A 6,000-nucleotide genomic window follows, 5' to 3' on the forward strand; every position below is an offset into this window, starting at 1 on the left:
ACCCGACTGAGTGTGTATGGTATTCCCTCCTCAGGTCAAATCCACTGAGAGCAATATTCACTCATTCCCCCTCACCTTCCCCCTCTTCCCTTCCTACAGAACTGCTATTTCTTGCCACTTTTGAGTAAGATAATTTACCCCATTCTATCTCTCCCTTTCTCCCTCTCTCAATATATTCCTCTTGAATCCCTTCATTTGATTTTATTTTTTTAGATATCATCCCTTCATATTCAACTCACCCTGTGCCCTCTGTCTACATTCCCTTCAGCTATCCTGAGGTCTCATGAATTACAAACTTCATCTTTCCATGTAAGAATGAAAATAAAACAGTTCAACTTTAGCAAGTCCCTTATGATTTCTCTTTCTTTTTACCTTTTGTGCTTCTCTTGATTCTTGTGTTTGAAAGTCATATTTTCTACTCAGCTCCGGTCGTTTCACTGAAAAAGCTTGAAAGTCCTCTATTTTATTGAAAATCCATATTTTGCCTTGGAACATGATACTCAGTTTTGCTCAGTTGGTGATTCTTGGTTTTAATCCTAGCTCCATTGACCTCCAGAATATCATATTCCAAGCCCTTTGATCCCTTAATGTAGAAGCTGCTAGATCTTGTGTTATCCTGATCATGTTTCCATAATACTCAAATTGTTTCTTTCTGGCTGTTTGCAGTATTTTTCCTTGATCTGGGAGCTCTGGAATTTGGCAACAATATTTCTAAGAGTTTTCTTTTTAGGATCTTTTTCAGGAGGTGACCTGCAGATTCTTTCAATTTCTATTTTACCCTCTGGCTCTAGAATATCAGGGCAGTATTTCTTGATAATTTCTCAAAAGATGATGTCTAGGCTCTTTTTTGATCATGAATTTCAGGTAGTCCAATAATTTTAAAATTATCTCTCTTGTATCTATTTTCCAGGTCAGTGGTTTTTCCAATGAGATATTTCACATTGTCTTCTATTTTTTTCATTCTTTCGATTATGTTTCATAATTTCTTGATTTCTCATAAAGTCACTAGCTTCCATTTACTCCAGTCTAATTTTTAAGGTAGTATTTTCTTCAGTGGTCTTTTGGACCTCCTTTTCCATTTGGCTAATTCTGCCTTTCAAGGCATCCTTCTTCTCATTGGCTTTTTGGAGATCCTTTGCCATTTGAGTTAGTCTATTTTTAAGGTGTTATTTTCTTAAGAATTTTTTGGGTCTCCTTTAGCAAGTCATTGACTTCTTTTTCATGGTTTTCTCACATCACTCTCATTTCTCTTCCCAATTTTTCCTCTACTTCTCTAACTTGCTTTTCCAAATCCTTTTTGAGCTCTTCCATGGCCTGAGACCATTTCATGTTTTTCTTGGAGGCTTTTGATGTAGGCTCTTTGACTTTGTTGCCTTCTTCTGGCTGTATACTTTGGTCTTCTTTGTCACCAGAGAAAGATTCCAAAGTCTGAGTCTGAATCTGAGTCTGAGTCTGAGTCTACATCCTTTTTTGCTGCCTGTTCATGTTCCCAGCCAACTACTTGACCCTTGAGCTTTCTGTTGAAGTATGACTGCTTGTAGAATTCAGAGTGCTTTGTCCCAAGCTTGAGGGTCTGTACTGTTGTTTTCAGAGCTATTTTGACACAGCAAGCTCTTCCACACCAGAGCTCCTCCTCCCCCAGCAACCACGAATCAGAACAGGACTCAGATCTTAAGCAGGCTCTGCACTCCCACTTGGATCGGCCACTCAATTCCTCCCACCAAGGGGGCCTGGGGCAGGAAGCAACCACATGTGTAGCTCTGGAAGCAACCTCAGGGTTACACCACCTCTCTCCCTGAGGTGTTGGCAACAGTGAGCTCCTTTCACTGAGTCCCGCAGTTTTTCCCACTAACCTTCTCTGTTGTCTTTTGTGTTTGTTGGTTTAGAAGTCTGGTAACTGCCACAGCTCACTTATTCGGGGTGCTATAGCCTGCTCCCTGTCTGGTTGGTCCAGGCGCGGCCCATGCTGGGCTCTGCTCTGCTCCCAGCACGGTGCGATAGACCTTACCCGGCAACCATCAAGGCTGTACTTGGCTGGAGCCCTGCTTCCCTCTGCTATTTCACGGGTTCTGCATTTCTAGAGTTTGTTCAGAGCCATTTTTATAGGTGTTTGGAGGGTCCTGGGGGAGGACTTTAGGCAAGTCCCTGCTTTCCAGCCGCCATCTTGTCTCCACCAGCAAAGTGTGTTTTGCCATTTCCTTCTCCAGATCATTTTACAGATGAGGAAACAGGGTGACTTGCTCAGAATCACACAGCTAGTGTGTTTTTTGCCAGATGTGAACTCAGGAAGATGAGTCTTTCTGAACCCAGGCCAGGGGATCTAATCTACTTTACCACCTAGCTGCCACTGTGTTAGTACAGTCATGAAATGCAAGTTCATAAAGAATTTAATTTGTGGTTTACCCAAGATAGGATGGAGAGGATCATGTTACTTTTAAGGAGACTGTAATAAATTACTCATGAATAATTTTCAGATAAACATTTTTATCAGAGATTCGTATCCTAAAAAGCACCTGAAGGAAGGAAATGGAGGTAACTAATGAAGTATCACCATACATGGGTTTCAGTCCTAACCAGGCAATGACAAGACATTGAAAATAAAAAGAGGATCCTACTAAATCACACTGGATGGATCTCTATATAGGATTTATATGAGCATACAAACAATATATGTACAGGAAGAACAGGAAGAGCTAACTTGTGATCTGCACCTCAAGATGTCAGTTTCTCCCTCTATTTCTATCTTATTACCATTCTTGGCTTTATAGGGAGAAACAAAAGGGGGAAAGCAGGCTTTGCAGCTACTTTATAAATCTTGAAACAAATAGATTAGATAAGGCAGCATTCTACTGAGTGAAGAGTGTCTATGTTACCCAGAGACAACCTTGAGGAGCTGTGCTGTGGGTTCTCCTTTGATGAAACAAAATATTGAAGACTGTTTGGATGTCACAGAATCTATATAAATGAAGAATTAGTTGAGCTTAACTGAACTGCCTAGAGGGCCAGCATGAGGAAATTTACACTTCCATCCGTTAAGAGAACTTTTTCATTACAATAGCATAATATTTTGTTCAGTACCCTCTTTTAAGGAGGAAATAAAACCTTATCACTGCCCCCTTCAGAGTAATAGAGGAGCAGATCAACTTCTAATATTCAACACCTCCTTCATTTGCCTCTCCCCTCTGATAAAAAGGCTAGAGGGTGGAACAATAAACTCCTCCCACAGTCTTCCTTTATGGAAGGCTCAGAATTTTTCCAGATAACTTTCTGCCTGATTTCTTCTTCATGGAATATCTTGCCCCTACTCGAGGTATTTTCTATCCTGCCCCAGTCCATACTTCTCAGCTTCTTTTTGTATATTGTCTTTTCCTATCAGATTGTAAGCTCCTTCAAGGAGGAAACTATCTTTCTTTTTTTCATTTATATCCCCAGGGCTTAGCATAGTGCCCTGAACATAGCAGTCGCTTAATAAAAGTTTAATGAATTGAAAACATCAAGGATATCAAGGCCTCCAGTCAGTCAATAAACATGACTTAAGTGCCTTCTATGTGCCAGGAACTGTATCAAATGCTGGGGATGCAAATTTTAAAACACAGACAGTCTCTGTCTTCAAGGATCTTACACTCCATTGCAAGAAGACAGCACAAAATAAGAAGCTGAAAAGTGGGGGAAGGGGGTACCCACCATGTAGACACAATAGTATCCAGTCCAAGGAGTACAAGTTGGTAGAAAATGTGAGATTCCTTGAGCATGTTTTCCTCACTCTTACATCTCCTGGCTAGGATGTGTTCACTGCTTTGCCTTGTTCTGAGTACTGTGAAGCACTGATTATTTTTGCTGCTTTGTCCTCCAGTAAGTGTTTTATGTTTGAGTAAATGCTGTTGTTATCGTGACTGACTGATTTTGTGTAGACAGGAGTTACATCAATAGGGGCTCAGGAACTCCAACGGTGAGTAGAAGGAGCATATTCCATATACAGCAAGATGACCCCTAGGACTTTGAGAAAATTTGAGTTATAGCTGTATTATGGTGGTCTTTTTCTGAAAACCAAATCTGACAATGTGGGGACAATTTGGGACAAGAGAACCAGTCCATGAAGAGTGGATAGGCATTCCCCCATGCCATGAGCACAAGGCACTCATTTCCAAAGAAATGCATATTCTTTCCAGATAATGAGGTTAGGGAACCAAAGGTTTTTAGGGGCTTAGGGTGCTCGAGACCCAAAAACACTGACACACTGAGTCCTGCGGAAGCCTTCTCAGCCAAGGAAAACAAAGTTTATTAAAGATTCGCCATAGTGGGCAGACTCTTAGGAGCCTGAGCTCATGTATGGCCAGATTGATGTAACTCAGACTGAGTATGAGCTAGATTGAATCTGAGCTCCTTCTTGGAGGCAAGATGAGACTTCTATACAGGATGATTGTGGGAGGAACCTAGAGGCGGTCAAGTAGTCTGGAGTGACTAGAAGAGGGATTTAAGGAGGGTCTTTTTTTGAGGGGGGAAGATAGGACAATTGGGGTTAAATGACTTTCCCAAGGTCACACAATAGGGAGGGTCTTAAGGAGGAGTCTAAGGAGGATTTTGAAGGGACTGGAGTGACTAGAGGTCAGACTCCAGGAACCAAGACAATGGGATTTTGATAGGATCAAGGGCAGCAAGAACCCAGAGGTAATACAAGGTAACTGAGATGTGGGCCTTGCAATAATGGAAGGCTTATGCCTCACTCAAAGGCCAGATCTAGTGGGCAGATTAGAGGAGAGTTCAAGGGGGCTCCCAGATTCTAAAACTCATCATTCCCCCCTCAAACAAATGGGACCTAAATTCCTTTGGGGTAAGGGGTGAAGGTCTCAGCTTCTATAACTGCTTCCTGCTGGCAAGGCGTGTAGAGCTGTCCCTTGCCTCAATGGGTCCCATTCAAGGGGTACATAGTCTGAGCAATCATCTGAAAGTTGATGACTTGGACCCTGGAGGAGACAAAGATGGCAAGGAGGTTAAGCAAACAAGGACAAAACAGACAGATAAGGAATATAGAGAAAGGACAATTTCCCTGGAGAGAATTAAAGATGACTATGGCAAGGCCAAAACATGAAAAGAAAAAGGTATGTTTGATAGGAGAAGTTTTTGCTGTCAGATATCCCCTTTCCTTCCGAATTGCTCCATGAGCATGTAGAACATGGAAAGCATATTTTGAGTCAGTAAAAACATTTATTCTTTTACTTGCCCATAGCTCTAGGGCTCTAGTGAGTGCTATTAACTCTGCATTCAGGGCAGGGGTTCCAGGGAGCAGAGATTTGACCTCTATGGTGTGGTGAAGAATGACTGTTGCATACCTAGCTCTCCTAACCACTTGTTCTGTGTACCATACTGCTTCGGGGTTCAGGAGTGTGTGGCACACCCGAAGAATTAGGTCAGGGGTATGCAAGAGAAAATTTGATATCTGGTGGGCCTGTGGCTAGCCAGCCACTGATGACCCTTTGCTTCCAGGATGCTCTGAACTCTATAGGGAGTCAGAACTTCTAAGGGCTGCTCAGCTAGAGGTTTAGAAGCTTCCTCAATTAGAGTAGTTTTAGCAGCCATGGAGTCTAAGTGTTTTGAAAAATAGGCAACTGGCCTGGGGTCAGGTCCTAAAGGTTGGGTCAGGACTCCCAAAGCCTATCCTCTCCTTTCATGAACATACAGAGTGAAAGATTTCTCTAGACTTGGTAAAACTAATGCTGGAGTGGTGGTCAATTTAGTTTACAAAGTCTCAAAAGCTTTAGCCTGGTTGGGGCCCCCCTCTAGAGGGAGTGAGTCAGGGCCTAGAGTAGCAATTAATGGTTGCAGTCCTTCCTAGGCTTTGGGATTAATTGGATATCAAAGGCAGTGGGGGAACACTTTATGGGGGAACACTTTAGGATCTCACTGGAGAACTATGGATGGGGTGGCAGAAGTAGGTTGCCCAGGAATTCCCTGATCCTAAACAGTTGGCTCAACTCTCTCCCACACCTCAGGGGAAACATG

The sequence above is a fragment of the Trichosurus vulpecula genome, chromosome 4, assembly GCF_011100635.1.
Source record: "Trichosurus vulpecula isolate mTriVul1 chromosome 4, mTriVul1.pri, whole genome shotgun sequence".
NCBI lineage: Eukaryota > Metazoa > Chordata > Mammalia > Diprotodontia > Phalangeridae > Trichosurus > Trichosurus vulpecula.